At 42.1% G+C, this 18,430-nt stretch overlaps 1 long non-coding RNA gene across 1 annotated transcript; it reads left to right on the top strand.

Moving 5' to 3' along the window:
- The first annotated feature begins 791 nt into the window (after positions 1-791).
- On the top strand, positions 792-3,382 carry LOC134470191 (uncharacterized). Its single transcript, XR_010039175.1, has 2 exons — positions 792-1,042; positions 2,912-3,382. It is a non-coding gene; the product is annotated as an uncharacterized LOC134470191 (long non-coding RNA).
- Positions 3,383-18,430: the final 15,048 nt, after the last annotated feature.

Below are 18,430 nucleotides of genomic sequence, written 5' to 3'. Positions count from 1 at the left end.
AAACCCAACCCCAAATTTGAGAAAAAAAACCCCATAAATTATGTAATCAGATTGAACACAATGTACACTTCACAACCTCTGCACGTTATGTGTCTCTGTCTGCATACATATGACTGGCCATAAAAAGCATTATGTTTTAATTCACATAACATTTCAAAATAGTCACATACCTCTTAGCAATCCTTCCATGAAAAAATGACATTCCCCTGATCTGGATGTAGTCTTTCTGTACAGAGTATGCCATTGGTTCATCAAATGATTCCAGAACCAAATGATTGGCTGTCAGTTGCATCAGAGAACATTCAAATATACTGTAAAGTCATAGGTATTCCCTGTAACTTTGCCAAACATATTGGCCAACAAGGAAAAAAAAGTGACACTGGGGGACTGGTCATGGGTCAATAAGTTTATTTAAAAGATGGCAGTGCTTATTCAATTACATACACTGCCAGGTGATTGTGGACGTGTGAATAATTAATTACTCTGTACGGACGCACCCTATACAGGGAGCAGTGAGGATAGTGCCATGCTCAGTGTCAACCTGTTAACCCATTTTATCCTGGAGACACAAATACGCAGCATACAGGCTCTCGAGATTGGAGGGAATTTATGAAAATTGTGGGTATGTTAGAGCTGAATGAACACATTGTAATGCAAAACAAAGTCCTAGCTTTTAAATGCAACTTATTTCTTGTTTGTATGTGCTTCGGAGGTTGAGATATTGATTTAATAGTCTTTCCCAAAAGGGGCTTAGGACTAAAAGGGTTAACTAAGTTAGGCACAAATGAAATTCTGTGTAAATGGTGTTAGACAAAACATTATGTCTCTGAAACAACAATGACGGTTAACTTTTTTGTTTTCTTCTAATTACAACATTGCTGTAGGCAAATGAACTTGCAGTTGACTCAGAGCAGCAGCACAGGCCAGACCAACAGCAGTACCGGCCTGAGAGCAGACCTTCTTCGATCTAGAATAGCCCATCCCAGCCCAGACTACAACAGTCCCAGAAGCAGCAACGATCCACAGCAACTGAATTTCTATGGTATGTATAGGCTACAGCTGGGTCATATCCCAAAGGTTTTCATTGAGGTTGATGGTGACCAGTCCATATTCATTCACCCATGATTCGGGACCCTCTCAAACACACATCTTTTATATGAACAGACTTCAACCTCCTTGAGAATTTCTTACTAACATCATCAATACAGTATAAGACCATGTGTGCTGTAATCAAAGCTAGTAGAGTAGAGAATCATTGTTTGGTCCCAGGGAGAAATTAAGGCATCAAGTTGCATACATACATACTAATATTTTAGTAATGATAATTCTAGTCATTTAGTTTAGTTACTTGCTTTGCTTTTTGTGCAGTCTTGTCTAGTCTTTTTCTTTGATTTATTTACTGATGTGATTTGAACACCTGGGGCGCAGGTATACCTGTCTATAGACCCCTTTACTATTTATAAACAGTATAGTGCGATCGGTTACGGTAGAAAGGGGCATTACCGTTACAGAGCTGACAAAAGCGAGAAACTTTGCATGATGCTTTCTTAGGACCCCCTCAATGATTTAAGCCTAGGAGCCCAACTGAAATATTCAATTAAAACTTCATTTAGGAGGGTTGAAGCTTTCATATGAGGGGCTCCTGACGTCACATGATTAATTGAAAGTATCCGGTATTAAGTAATCTGTAATGCAGGGGTGGGCAATTAGTTTGGCCCAGGGCCACATAGTGTGTAGAAAACTTAGTGAAGGACCAGATGTCGCAGGCAACTTGCCCGTGTCAATAATAAGAAATAAGTGTACACTGACATAACTTGTCAGCTTTGACATTCCTGCACATAATAGCTCATTATAAATTGTAATGCATTTAGATGTAGCCCATGCACTTGTTTAATCTCTAGGCCCTTGCTTTAAGTAGCCATTTTAACACTTTTGCTTGAATTTCGTATGAATTTAAAAGTTGTCTTTCATGTTAAGGCTCTGCTGGCCACATGAAATGGCCCTCGGGCCTGAGTTAGCCACCCCCATAACCCCCTCCCCCAACCCCACTACACCAACACCCCCACCCCCATCCATGCCCATCTCCCCATGTCTATTTTACCATGTAACCTGCTGGGCCACACAGCCACACACAAACACCTTTTCTGAAAACAATTTTTAGGATATACGAAGTAGCACAATACAGAATATATTCATGTCTTCTTCAGACAACATTTGTATGCATGTCTGTAAAGAGAAGACAGAATTGGGCTCAGTCAGCCAGATAAGAATAATGTAATGTAATAACAATGTAATGCATTATACAACATGAGATATTGTGTACAACATGTTAGAAAGTTATTTTCTGAGGGCTCCTAGGCTAGAATTACAACATATACCCCAAACAAACACCATACAAAATCTGGTGCTTTTGTCAGTTTCGTAACGGTAAAACCCTTAGCCAAATTACGTCATATCTGTCCATATAGTGGGGTCGGTTGAGTGCGCTTCGTTGGAGCAGAATTGACCATGCACCATTCTGTGTGTGTGTTCACAAACGGTTTACATACAGCCTTCCCACTCCCTATTTTACCCATGCCTGCAGTTCACTGGGGCCCTGTCGAGAGAGCGCTGCCCATTAATTCTGAACGAAGTCTGCACCCCCTAGAATGCAATAACACCCGGAGTGGAGTCTCTCGTAATACCTCTCTGGTATTCAGTGATGACATGCATTCTAAACAGGTTTAATTGGTAGGAAGTAAATGGTGACCTATGTAGGCACCAGGGTGGAACTTGATTCCCCCCCCCCCACCCCCACCAGTCACTGTACTATACTATCTGGTTGAAGTGGTGCGTTAATGTACACATTTTAAGTATATCAGCTATTCATTTTTGAGTTACTAATTATACTATTTTGTTTGTTTCCATGCAGTAGCAAGTGAAAGAGCCTTCAGAAAGGGCAGCAGGAAGGAAGAAAATGTGTCAGAGGGAGGTGTCGCCCAGCATTACAGTCCGGTGATCAGCATACACATGCACAACCACGCACACACGCATACACACATGCTCATACACTTAAACATTTTCATTCAGTTTCCCAAACACACTGTGGGGAGAAAAGCCTAACCAAACATGTTATGAAGATAAACTACAGCCAAGAGACTTTTCCTTCATAATCAGCATGTGCAAAATGAACAGTTACTTGAAAAGAGCATGGTAGTGATGCATCCAAGTCTGTAACATGTATTTTGTCTGATGAAAGTTAATTGTTTCCCCTGCGGGTAGAAATAGTCCTGGCCACCTCATTTATGTCTATCTGCTTTTGGTAAATTAAGAAAAAAGGACATTGTACCTTTTGGCTGTTTTGCCACCAGGATTGAAAATAAACACTTCGCTTGGAGTTTCACTCTCCCTCTACTGTGCTGTGTGTGTGTGTGTGCGTGCGTGTGTTTCCACTCTACAAAAAGTACAGAATAGAGTTATTTAGTGCTGTGCTTATGTTTTGCCCCCCCCTGATGATTTGAGAAGAGTGGTGCATGGTGATCTGTGTAGGCACCAGGGTGGAACTCTCAAAATGAAATATGCCTGTCAATAAATAACACGTTTTCATGCTGTACAACTCCACTCAAGGTAAACCACTTCACTGTGAAAAAAAACGATAGCTTTTTTTCCCTTCAAGTATTTTGCTGTTTTCACCTGCACTTCCATATTTTTCATATGATCAGCAGGGTCCCACATGATCCCCAGACTCTGCTGATTACATGGGCACTACTTGTGTGGCTCTATGACATTCCTACCCTGAAAGACATGCCTTAGAAGAGAAGTAGGCAGGTCCTGTTTTGCGTCGCTTCGTGTTGGCACATTTGCTTTGAATGACTGCTGTGTAGGCAGTGACAAGACTGTTATGGTGGTGTGAACAAATTTCCCCCTGGGCACAATAAACGTCTATCTATGACAGAAGCTGCATTAGACTTTCATGTTTCAGTTTTACAGGCAGCCCCTCTAGTCAAAGAAGAAAGAAAATACTTGGTGGCAAAGCCCTTGTTTTCTTGTACAGAGGTCAGATGTTTCTTTTAGTTAATACCATTGTTCGTGGATATATTAGAAGGGATTTTGTCCCCTTCTTGTATGGAACTACAGACAGACCTACTCTTGATGATTGATCATTTCTGGATTTTCTTTTTAATATTCTGTCTCTCCATATTAGAATACATTCTTATCATAAACATTATAAACGGATCATGTCTTTATTAGTGGGCAAACCAACAAAATCAGTAGGGGATCCAATACTTATTTTCCTTACTGTATAGATTTTGCAACATTGCTTTTAGTGAACAAAATGTAATGAAACACAAACGCATAAAAGCAAAAACAAGGCGGTCACCCCCTGCCCCTGTTGCCGTTCCTGTTTCTTTTCTTGCTCTTGCTCTTGCTCTTGCTCTTGCTCTTGCTTCTGCTCCAGCTCCTCCCTCTGGCCCTTGGTCTCCCGCATGTCCTGCTGCCTACTGCCCCCCCCCCTCAGCTCCACTCCTCCTCCTGTCTCTCCTTCCTCAGCATGTCCCTCAATCCTCAGCGTGTCTCTCAATCCATCTACATTATTCAACTAACAAAGAGATACAAACCAAAAAATGATATGTAAGTAAAATGTAGGGCTAATGACATCTCACATGAACACAAAATAATTGTGCAAAATGGTAAAAGGCACACAAAAACACAGGCATGCACACACACACACACACACACACACACACACACACACACACACACACACACACACACACGCACACACCATTAAACACTTCATAACATGACACTGTTTTATACAAACCATCACGCTAACTGTTACATACAGTTACATCTAGGTACAAAACTATACATTTTCTGAAAGCTTGTGGTGTGTAGATGCCATTTAATGCAGTCAATGCTATGTTCCACCTTTCTAAATGTCAATTACGCGTCAATGTCATACCTAACCAGGCATCACACGCAGACTAATGCCTCTTTTCCACTGCCGGTTTTGTGGTAGGCCTACAGCTCGACTAACTGAACTCAAAGCCAATATGTTTTAAGTGGCAACTCAAGTATCCCTAGTTCTAGGTACCTAAAACTATACATTTTCTGAAAGCTCTTGGTTTGTAGATGCCATTTAATATATGGAAAGCCATATCCCACCCTTTTACATCACAATTACACGTCAATGTCTTTACGTACCAGGCGTTGCACGCAGACTAACTGAACTGAAAGCCAATATGTTTTAGGTGGCAATTCAAGTGTTCCAACATCTAGGTACCTAAAACTATACATTTTCTGAAAGCTTGTGGTGTGTAGATGCCATTAAATGTAGGCAAAGCCATGTTCCACCCTTCTACATGTCAATTACGGATCAATATCTTTACTAACCAGGCGTCGCACACAGACTAACTGACCTCAAAGCCAATATGTTTTAGGTGGCAACTCAAGTATCCCTATTTCTAGGTACCTAAAACTATACATTTTCTGAAAGCTCTTGGTTTGTAGATGCCATTTAATGTATGGAAAGCCATGTTCCACCCTTCTACATGTCAATTATGCGGCAATGTCTTTACAGACCAGGCGTTGCACGCAGACTAACTGAACTCAAAACCAATATGTTTTAGGTGGCAACTCGCGTATCCCTACATGTAGATACCTAAAACTATACATTTTCTGAAAGCTCTTGGTTTGTAGATGCCATTTAATGTATGGAAAGCCATATCCCACCCTTTTACATCTCAATTACACGTCAATGTCTTTGCGTACCAGCCGTTGCACGCAGACTAACTGAACTGAAAGCCAATATGTTTAAGGTGGCAATTCAAGTATCCTTACATGTAGGTACCTAAAACTATACATTTTCTGAAAGCGTGTGGTGTGTAGATGCCATTTAATGTAGGCAAAGCTATGTTCCACCCTTCTACATGTCAATTACACGTCAATGTCATACCTAACCAGGCGTTGAACGCAGACTAACTGACCTCAAAGCCAATGTGTTTTAGGTGGCAACTCAAGTATCCTTACATCTAGGTACCTAAAACTATACATTTTCTGAAAGCTTGTGGTGTGTAGATGCCATTTAATGTAGGCAAAGCCATGTTCCACCCTTCTACATGTCAATTACGGATCAATATCTTTACTAACCAGGCGTCGCACACAGACTAACTGACCTCAAAGCCAATATGTTTTAGGTGGCAACTCAAGTATCCCTACTTCAAGGTACCTAAAACTATACATTTTCTGAAAGCTCTTGGTTTGTAGATGCCATTTAATGTATGGAAAGCTATGTTCCACCCTTCTACATGTCAATTACGCGTCAATGTCTTTACAGACCAGGCGTTGCACGCAGACTAACTGAACTCAAAGCCAATATGTTTTAGGTGGCAACTCACGTATCCCTACATGTAGGTACCTAAAACTATACATTTTCTGAAAGCTCTTGGTTTGTAGATGCCATTTAATGTATGGAAAGCCATGTTCCACCCTTCTACATGTCAATTATGCGTCAATGTCTTTACAGACCAGGCGTTGCACGCAGACTAACTGAACTCAAAGCCAATATGTTTTAGGTGGCAACTCACGTATCCCTACATGTAGATACCTAAAACTATACATTTTCTGAAAGCTCTTGGTTTGTAGATGCCATTTAATGTATGGAAAGCCATATCCCACCCTTTTACATCTCAATTACACGTCAATGTCTTTACGTACCAGCCGTTGCACGCAGACTAACTGAACTGAAAGCCAATATGTTTTAGGTGGCAATTCAAGTGTTCCAACATGTAGGTACCTAAAACTATACATTCTCTGAAAGCTCTTGGTTTGTAGATGCAATTTAATGTATGGAAAGCCATGTTCCACCCTTCTACATGTCAATTATGCGTCAATGTCTTTACAGACCAGGCGTTGCACGCAGACTAACTGAACTCAAAGCCAATATGTTTTAGGTGGCAACTCACGTATCCCTACATGTAGATACCTAAAACTATACATTTTCTGAAAGCTCTTGGTTTGTAGATGCCATTTAATGTATGGAAAGCCATATCCCACCCTTTTACATCTCAATTACACGTCAATGTCTTTACGTACCAGGCGTTGCACGCAGACTAACTGAACTGAAAGCCAATATGTTTTAGGTGGCAACTCGCGTATCCCTACATGTAGGTACCTAAAACTATACATTTTCTGAAAGCTCTTGGTTTGTAGATGCAATTTAATGTATGGAAAGCCATGTTCCACCCTTCTACATGTCAATTATGCGTCAATGTCTTTACTAACCAGGCGTCGCACACAGACTAACTGACCTCAAAGCCAATATGTTTTAGGTGGCAACTCAAGTATCCCTATTTCTAGGTACCTAAAACTATACATTTTCTGAAAGCTTGTGGTGTGTAGATGCCATTTAATGTAGGCAAAGCCATGTTCCACCCTTCTACATGTCAATTACTCGTCGATATCTTTACGGACCAGGTGTCGCATGCAGACTAACTGAACTCAAAGCCAATATGTTTTAGGTGGCAACTCACGTATCCCTACATGTAGGTACCTAAAACTATACATTTTCTGAAAGCTCTTGGTTTGTAGATGCCATTTAATGTATGGAAAGCCATGTTCCACCCTTCTACATGTCAATTATGCGGCAATGTCTTTACAGACCAGGCGTTGCACGCAGACTAACTGAACTCAAAACCAATATGTTTTAGGTGGCAACTCGCGTATCCCTACATGTAGATACCTAAAACTATACATTTTCTGAAAGCTCTTGGTTTGTAGATGCCATTTAATGTATGGAAAGCCATATCCCACCCTTTTACATCTCAATTACACGTCAATGTCTTTGCGTACCAGCCGTTGCACGCAGACTAACTGAACTGAAAGCCAATATGTTTAAGGTGGCAATTCAAGTATCCTTACATGTAGGTACCTAAAACTATACATTTTCTGAAAGCTCTTGGTGTGTAAATGCTATTTAATGTAGGCAAAGCTATGTTCCACCCTTCTACATGTCAATTACACGTCAATGTCATACCTAACCAGGCGTTGAACGCAGACTAACTGACCTCAAAGCCAATGTGTTTTAGGTGGCAACTCAAGTATCCTTACATCTAGGTACCTAAAACTATACATTTTCTGAAAGCTTGTGGTGTGTAGATGCCATTTAATGTAGGCAAAGCCATGTTCCACCCTTCTACATGTCAATTACGGATCAATATCTTTACTAACCAGGCGTCGCACACAGACTAACTGACCTCAAAGCCAATATGTTTTAGGTGGCAACTCAAGTATCCCTACTTCAAGGTACCTAAAACTATACATTTTCTGAAAGCTCTTGGTTTGTAGATGCCATTTAATGTATGGAAAGCCATGTTCCACCCTTCTACATGTCAATTATGCGTCAATGTCTTTACAGACCAGGCGTTGCACACAGACTAACTGAACTCAAAGCCAATATGTTTTAGGTGGCAACTCACGTATCCCTACATGTAGATACCTAAAACTATACATTTTCTGAAAGCTCTTGGTTTGTAGATGCCATTTAATGTATGGAAAGCTATGTTCCACCCTTCTACATGTCAATTACGCGTCAATGTCTTTACAGACCAGGCGTTGCACGCAGACTAACTGAACTCAAAGCCAATATGTTTTAGGTGGCAACTCACGTATCCCTACATGTAGGTACCTAAAACTATACATTTTCTGAAAGCTCTTGGTTTGTAGATGCCATTTAATGTATGGAAAGCCATGTTCCACCCTTCTACATGTCAATTATGCGTCAATGTCTTTACAGACCAGGCGTTGCACGCAGACTGACTGAACTCAAAGCCAATATGTTTTAGGTGGCAACACAAGTATCCCTACATGTAGGTACCTAAAACTATACATTTTCTGAAAGCTTGTGGTGTGTAGATGCCATTTAATGTAGGCAAAGCTATGTTCCACCCTTCTACATCTCAATTACACGTCAATGTCATACCTAACCAGGCGTTGAACGCAGACTAACTGACCTCAAAGCCAATATGTTTTAGGTGGCAACTCAAGTATCCTTACATCTAGGTACCTAAAACTATACATTTTCTGAAAGCTTGTGGTGTGTAGATGCCATTTAATGTAGGCAAAGCCATGTTCCACCCTTCTACATGTCAATTACCCATCAATGTCTTTACTAACCAGGCGTCGCACACAGACTAACTGACCTCAAAGCCAATATGTTTTAGGTGGCAACTCACGTATCCCTACATGTAGATACCTAAAACTATACATTTTCTGAAAGCTCTTGGTTTGTAGATGCCATTTAATGTATGGAAAGCCATATCCCACCCTTTTACATCTCAATTACACGTCAATGTCTTTACGTACCAGGCGTTGCACGCAGACTAACTGAACTGAAAGCCAATATGTTTTAGGTGGCAATTCAAGTGTTCCAACATGTAGGTACCTAAAACTATACATTCTCTGAAAGCTTGTGGTGTGTAGATGCCATTTAATGTAGGCAAAGCCATGTTCCACCCTTCTACATGTCAATTACGGATCAATATCTTTACTAACCAGGCGTCGCACACAGACTAACTGACCTCAAAGCCAATATGTTTTAGGTGGCAACTCAAGTATCCCTATTTCTAGGTACCTAAAACTATACATTTTCTGAAAGCTCTTGGTTTGTAGATGTCATTTAATGTATGGAAAGCCATGTTCCACCCTTCTACATGTCAATTATGCGTCAATGTCTTTACAGACCAGGCGTTGCACGCAGACTAACTGAACTCAAAGCCAATATGTTTTAAGTGGCAACTCAAGTATCCCTAGTTCTAGGTACCTAAAACTATACATTTTCTGAAAGCTCTTGGTTTGTAGATGCCATTTAATATATGGAAAGCCATATCCCACCCTTTTACATCTCAATTACACGTCAATGTCTTTATGTACCAGGCGTTGCACGCAGACTAACTGAACTGAAAGCCAATATGTTTTAGGTGGCAATTCAAGTGTTCCAACATGTAGGTACCTAAAACTATACATTCTCTGAAAGCTCTTGGTTTGTAGATGCAATTTAATGTATGGAAAGCCATGTTCCACCCTTCTACATGTCAATTATGCGTCAATGTCTTTACAGACCAGGCGTTGCACGCAGACTAACTGAACTCAAAGCCAATATGTTTTAGGTGGCAACTCACGTATCCCTACATGTAGATACCTAAAACTATACATTTTCTGAAAGCTCTTGGTTTGTAGATGCCATTTAATGTATGGAAAGCCATATCCCACCCTTTTACATCACAATTACACGTCAATGTCTTTACGTACCAGGCGTTGCACGCAGACTAACTGAACTGAAAGCCAATATGTTTTAGGTGGCAATTCAAGTGTTCCAACATCTAGGTACCTAAAACTATACATTTTCTGAAAGCTTGTGGTGTGTAGATGCCATTTAATGTAGGCAAAGCCATGTTCCACCCTTCTACATGTCGATTACGGATCAATATCTTTACTAACCAGGCGTCGCACACAGACTAACCGACCTCAAAGCCAATATGTTTTAGGTGGCAACTCCAGTATCCTTACATCTACGTACCTAAAACTATACATTTTCTGAAAGCTTGTCGTGTGTAGATGCCATTTAATGTAGGCAAAGCCATGTTCCACCCTTCTACATGTCAATTAGGCATCAATGTCTTTACTAACCAGGTGTCGCACACAGACTAACTGACCTCAAAGCCAATATGTTTTAGGTGGCAACTCAAGTATCCCTATTTCTAGGTACCTAAAACTATACATTTTCTGAAAGCTCTTGGTTTGTAGATGCCATTTAATGTATGGAAAGCCATATCCCACCCTTTTACATCACAATTACACGTCAATGTCTTTACGTACCAGGCGTTGCACGCAGACTAACTGAACTGAAAGCCAATATGTTTTAGGTGGCAATTCAAGTGTTCCAACATCTAGGTACCTAAAACTATACATTTTCTGAAAGCTTGTGGTGTGTAGATGCCATTTAATGTAGGCAAAGCCATGTTCCACCCTTCTACATGTCAATTACGCATCAATGTCTTTACTAACCAGGCGTCGCACACAGACTAACTGACCTCAAAGCCAATATGTTTTAGGTGGCAACTCAAGTATCCCTACATGTAGGTGCCTAAAACTATACATTTTCTGAAAGCTTGTGGTGTGTAGATGCCATTTAATGTAGGCAAAGCCATGTTCCACCCTTCTTCATGTCAATTACGCATCAATGTCTTTACTAACCAGGCGTCGCACACAGACTAACTGACCTCAAAGCCAATATGTTTTAGGTGGCAACTCAAGTATCCCTACATGTAGGTACCTAAAACTATACATTTTCTGAAAGCTTGTGGCGTGTAGATGCCATTTAATGTAGGCAAAGCCATGTTCCACCCTTCTACATCTCAATTACATGTCAATGTCTTTACGTACCAGGCGTTGCACACAGACTAACTGAGCTGAAAGCCAATATGTTTTAGGTGGCAACTCAAGTATCCCTACATGTAGGTACCTAAAACTATACATTTTCTGAAAGCTCTTGGTGTGTAAATGCTATTTAATGTAGTCAAAGCCATGGTCCACCCTTCTACATGTCATTTATGCATCAATGTCTTAAAAACCAGGCATAGCACGCAGACTAACTAACCTCAAAGCCAATATTGCCCTCACATACTGCATAGGCTATTATTAATGTTACATCAGTTTACAACCTTTAAAATGCATGACTCTCTCGCTATATTCTGCAAAATATGACTTCATAGTTTATACAGTGTTTGTGTTTCCATAGCATCCCCAGCCTAGGATACTGGGAATAACATTTCCCCCCATATATTAACTCAAATTCTCAGATTTATTTTTTAGCTATAATACACGTCTATGCAAAACAAGGACTTTATTTCACCTTTTCAAAATGAATGACTTTTACAAAAGATCTTTACCATAAGTGTAATTTTGCACTTATATTCTGTGCATAGCTTAATACTGGCAAGAAATAGGTATTCCCGGTAACCTATAACAATGACCATAACTGAGAGAACTATTATATTGGTGAAATGTATCAATATTTTATCAATTTATGACTGTTTATATGTTTTACCCTATACATATTTCTAACCCAAATATGACCAAATAGCATAATTCATACAGACGGTGTTTGTTTCTGGGATAGCAACCCTAGCTTAGGTTACCGGGAATACCTATTTTTTCCAGAATTCTTCTCAAACTCTCTGCTAGTTTCTTTTCTAGCTATTTAATGCATACCAATGTGAAACTAGGGTTTTCTTTCACTTTTTCAAAATGAAAGAAATGAAACAATTATCATTTTTAATCATTATTTGCCACTTCTCTTAGTAGGTTACAGGGAATACCTATTTCTCTTCATTCATGATTCTAATGGACATAAAACAACACTAACACTTACATTTCTTTGAGATCTAATCATTAGGACTGCTGTGATGATTCTCAGTGGTTATCTTTCACAAAAGTGTACAGAGATTTGTGTTTTAAGCACTTATGTAGAAAACGTGGAATAGGTATTCCCGGTAACCTGACCTCAATATATGAAAAATTAATAAAAATTAAATTAAGCGACCAAATCTGCTGAAATTCATATGGGTTAGTCAGCAAGGCCCCAGGATTCAGCCATAAAAAAATCAAGTTGATACCATTTAAATAAATGATGTTTTGACGAACATTGCTTTGTCTTAAATTTCAACTATGGGCAGTCTTGCACTCATACACCTACACCGCATTTTTTCCCCAAAATTTTGCAAAAATTAAGATTTCTTGAGAGAATAAGGAGAGAATTACTGTTAGATGATAGAGGATGATGCTTCCCCTACAAGTTCTTCGAAATATTGCTATTCTCTCTTCGTTTTGGGGTAGAGAGACAAATAGGTATTCCCGGTAACCTGAAAAAATTTGACTTGTTCTCTCTCATTTGCACACAGCTTTCCTCTTAAAAAATCAATCATTTTACATTCACATCAATCACCCCTGACATAAGAACGTGTTTGAAGACTTAATATTTGAAAGCCAGAGAAATTATAGCCAATGATAAGGTAGGTTACCGGGAATACCTACTTTACAGCTAAAGAGAGAGAGAGAGAGAGAGAGAGAGAGAGAGAGAGAGAGAGAGAGAGAGAGAGAGAGAGAGCACAAAAGAAAGAGAGGGCAAAGGAGAAAAAAGACCACTTGCTGTGCAGCACAAGAACACATCGTGCGGCTGTCTGAAATGCCCAGCTCACTTCAGGCCCCATAACAAGCCCCCAACCCCCATAACCCCCCAAACAGTCTAGGAGGAGCAGAACAAGGAAGTGATATATGCCACTGTCAGTTACTGCTGACTTTACAGGATCTGAACACTGGCCGACCCGCGGCTCCACATCAAAGTCCAGCTGCTTCCCCCTCCATGCCCCCCCCGAAACCTCTCCACGAGTGAGAGGGAGAGAGAGAGAGGGAGAGAGGGAGAGAGAGAGAGAGAGAGAGAGAGAGAGAGAGAGAGAGAGAGAGAGAGAGAGAGAGAGAGGCCACATGCTTCCTCAAGTCTCTGAAAGGAGCAGTGTTTTGACAAAGCGTTTCAAAAGGAACAGCGGTGATCTATTGATCAATGGACTTCTCCGTAAAACGTCTCATTATTTTCATCGGGACATCAAAAACCAGATCTTAAATCACATTAAATCATGCAGGTTTGGCTTGCAGCCACCTATTTGAGACGGTTAAAGGACTATATAAATCTCTAGGGCTCTCTCTGAGGCACTATTGCACCACTATGCAGGCTTCAGAACCACTGTGTATGAGTCTACTAGGCACTTGAGGTTAATATAAATAGGAAAGGATTAGCAGCCCATGTTGACCATAAGAAAAACTAGTTTCTCAGGAAAATATTCCAGATCCTCATTACACTTTAAAACAAAGGCGTTTGCTTTTCTTTTGAAACTTTTAGTGATACATACTATACATATTTCACATGCACCTCCTTTTTTCTCGTTTCCACAAATAAACTACTCTTATATTATCACTACACAATACAGTGGGCTTTAGTCCCACACAGCGAGCCAGTTGTATAGAGTAAGTGAGGGAGATGAAACATTCATGGGGCCAAACCGGCAGCTTTGTCCCGTTCTCAGCCTGCTCCGCACCATCAGCGGCTGACTGGATGCTGTTGCTACCTCTCCCCTCTCTCCTCTCCACGTCTAAAAAAACAATAGCTCCATTATGTCTAGCTTTTACAAGAAAAGACCACTGTGTCTCCGGCCACGAGCTCAGGGCAGCTGAGAGCTGCATCTCTTATTGATGTCCACTCAGTCCAGCACACCAGTTTGCCATTTTCCCTCTCTCCCCATCACTCCTTCCCTCCCTCTCTTCTTTCCTAGCTCTCTCTCTCCCACCACCTCTCTCTCTCTCTCGCTAATGTGCAGGATGAGGATGAGTTAGCAATCTCCAGAACCCCTCGTGACTTGTCTTTTTCTCATGTATCCAACTCTGTCTTCTTACCACACATAGACCCACACATAGGCACGTACACACACGCACACGCACACGCACACGCACACGCACACACACACACACACACACACACACACACACACACACACACACACACGGACACAACACATACACACACAACGGTTCCTGGCAGGCTGTAAGTATCCAAGAGCGAGATAAGACAGGACATGTGCTGGAGCAAATGAACCCCCACACAAACAGGAAGGGCCACATCAGTGACTGCAGAGTAGGGCCAAGCCCCCCACCTCCATCCTCCACCCTCCGTCCTTCTCCTCCTCCTCCTCCTACGTCCTTCTTCAGCAAAGCAAGCAAGCGGGACAAAGGAAAAACAGCTTGCTGTTCTCGGCCCCTCTCTCGGCCTTATCTAGATGCGCCTGGTTTGATCTGATGGATGAGAGAGGAGGAAGAGAGTTGTGCTAGACTGGGGAGTAGGAGACGGTCCAAAATGGATGTGTGCTGTTGGCTCGGGCTTTCCCAGGGCCCTTTTTTCCCTCTCTCACGTTCTCCTGGTCTGATCCCTCCATCCCTCTCTCCTCTCCTCTTTCCCCCCCTCTTCCTTCTCTTACTCGGTATCTCAAGGGCAGCTTTGAAGTGAGGTTATAAATACTCGTGGCCAGGGTTTCCATGTTAATTCTATTAACAGCCCCGGGACATCAAAGTTGGGGCGTAGAGAGGACCGTCCCCACCTCCAAATCATCAAATTATTGCGGCCGTTGCTCCAACGCAGAGTCATGTGGTCCATCACAAGTCCACCTCGTTCGCCAGGGTGGGAGAAGAGGAGGTGGACAGTTGGTAGGGTGGATGGGTGTTTTGGTGGTTGAGTGGGTGCGGGGTGCTGGCTGTATCATCTTCCAGACAAAATTCTTCACATTAGGACTTGGAACACGTCTCCCGTGACGATTACGTGCATTAGACGTGCGGATCACTTCAAAAGCGTCGCAGCCAGGCACACCGCGGTGTCTTTGATGACTGCCGAACGAAACGGCAGACGCGTGGAGCATGACTCAGGCTAGCAGTCAGTCAGACACGGCCGCGGAACCAGAAGCAAAAGGCGAAGAAGACGACAGCGAAGAAGAAGACGACAGCGAAGAAGAAGACGACTGAGATGTGAGAATGTTTATTTCAGGAGTCATAACACGCTTCAAAGAGCAAGGGGTTGGCGGTGGGCAAGGCTAGGTTGGCGGTGGTGGTAAGAAGGGAATGTGGAGACGGCGGTGGCCAGGACTGTCAACACGAACACTGACACAGTGTGTTTTCGCCGCGTCTCTCCTGAAAGAAACTCTATGCTCATTTCAGCTGCCCACTCTCCCTATTTTGCAAAAGAAACCGCCCGTCGGGCCGCATGTGCAAGAGGCTCCAAACACAATAAACAGAGGCACCGTGGACAGAATGGAATGATTTTGAAAATAGGCCTTCAAAGGCGGGTGGGGGTGTGGGGTGGGAGAGAGAGGCGTTTGCACTGACAGCCATCACTCAACGCGGGACCGTGGACGATTGAACGAGCAAGCGAATAAACTGTCAGCGAACAAAGAGGACCGGACGGAAGGGGGCGCGGCTCTTGATAGGTGTTGCGAAGCGTGACCGAGGAGGTCGAGCAGGTGGGGGAAAGGTCAGGGCTTTAGTCGCGCAGTTGTTTGGGATAAAAACATCTGCCAAATGAAGAGATGGGAGATTATGTTGTCATCCTGCAGCCGTTTTGGGAAGCGAGGCCTGAGTTGAGATGGCAAATGAAAGTATACAAACAGGATAACAAGAAGGTTTACAACATCTGTAACACATGGACGATCAGTACTGAACAATTTCAGAAACTACCAAAATTTGCCAAACATTTTTAACATATTAGGACTTGTCTACTACCAACTGTAAACTACAGTACTATGCCACACATGGGTTCAGCCATTCCTGATGTATCTAAACCCTGATGATAAAGGATTTAAAATCCGATGTGTGTGTTCTCATGTTCCCAAAGTAAAACTATTAGGCTAGCCGACCAAATGGCGTGTGCTGAACAAAAGTAAACATACACTGATAAAACCCCCAACATCCTGACAGACGCATAAACACAATCACATCTGTGCAGAGGAAGGAAGAAAGACAGACAGCAAGGAACAAGATGGCCAAATGTTCTTAATGTGCTGTTTACCAAAAGTAAATATACATCATGACAAAATCCTGACATAAGCTACACATAAGCATGAGCACATGCTATTGAACCCATATGTACAAACATTCACTCAGAAAGAGAAACCAATAGACCCTGACACAAGTAAATGCACACACGCACAGACTCGAACACATGCACACACACACTAGCACGCAAACACATGCGCGCACACACAAACAGGCATAGGGGCACGCATGTACACACGCAGGCAGGCAGGCACACGCACACGCACACGCACGCGCACGCGCACACGCACACACACACACACACACACACACACACACACACACACACACACACACACACACACAAAACTACACCGAAATGGGCACACACACCTACACACAAATGCATAGAGAATGGCCAGCCTGATCTCCAAAAATTCTGTGCTCCTGGACACGGATGTTAAGAACACGAAATCCGTGTCCAGGAGCACGGATTTTGCCAAAATTCCGTGCTCCTGGACACGGAATTGTTTTCCGTGCTCCTGGACACGGAATTGTTTTCCGTGATGGGCACACGGAAGTGCTTTCTATAGGCTATCACCACAGCACTGTGTTAACTCTAACATTAGAAAATACATACCAAATGCTAATCCTAAAAAAAAATAATGCTATAGCAATTTAAGTTGTGCCCTGACCAAAACATTCCCTAACCTTAACCTGTCATTAAAGACATATTTTTGAGAAATACCTTTTCCAGTTGGTTGCTAGGCTATGAAACTCATATAAGGAAACAAAGAAAACTAGCTGTGCCCAGACCAAGACAATCCCTAACCCTAACCTGTCAGTAAGAAATGTTTTTTTTTAGACAAAATATTTGAAATTAGAAAAATCCTGAGAAAACACAAGACTGTGGATATAGCCTATAGAAAGCACTTAAAACAATTCCGTGTCCAGGAGCACGGAAAACAATTCCGTGTCCAGGAGCACGGAATTTTGGCAAAATCCGTGCTCCTGGACACGGATTTTGTGTCCTTAACATCTGTGTCCAGGAGCACGGAATTTTTGGAGATCATGTTGGAATGGCCCTCAGACATAAACAGAGCAGGGGTCGTTGCTGTGTTTCTATGTAAAGACACCTGCAAGCACTTTAAAGGAGTCCTCCTCTCCACTCAGGGCGCTTCAGGCTGACAGATGGATCTCGCAGCTCACCCACCCACCTACTCTCGCTCTATCCCTGTACTCCTTTATCCCCCTCTCCATCTCCTTCTCTCTCTTTATCTATCTTGGCCCTTTTTTGCTTTCACTCCCTTTTTCCCCGTTTTGCTCAAGCTCCAATCTCCCTTGACCTCTCCTCTCCTCCTTTGATTCGAGCCCAGCAGCTGCTGTGGTGGAGTGGGCAGAAGATTAAGCAGGAATAGCCCCTTTGGCAGATTCCACCTGGAGGTAACTGTAGGACTTGTGGAAAGTTCTTGTATGTTCTTTGTCTCATTTGATGTTCTTTTTTCCTCTCTCTTAGTTTCTTTCATTTCTTTTTTTGTTTGGTTTTTAATAGCTTATGAAGCGGGTGAGTACTGAGTGCTTAAATCTGGTCCTTGCTCCAACTAAAACCCCCCTCATGATAATAAACTTCCAACAGTAAAATGGGAATAAAAAAGATCTCTCCCATCACAATGGTTTTTCCTTTGCCAGGACACATCTGAAACTAATGAGAGACGGCAGCTTTCGGGTAGGAGGTGGTGGTGGAGAGAAAGCCACTCATACACAAAACCCATTTGCACGTTTTGCATTACATTACATTTCATTTAGCAGACGCTTTTATCCA

This window comes from Engraulis encrasicolus, chromosome 19 (genome assembly GCF_034702125.1).
Source record: "Engraulis encrasicolus isolate BLACKSEA-1 chromosome 19, IST_EnEncr_1.0, whole genome shotgun sequence".
NCBI classification, from domain to species: domain Eukaryota; kingdom Metazoa; phylum Chordata; class Actinopteri; order Clupeiformes; family Engraulidae; genus Engraulis; species Engraulis encrasicolus.
Note: the sequence above shows the minus strand (reverse complement) of the source record. Positions and strands in the feature narration are given on the sequence as shown.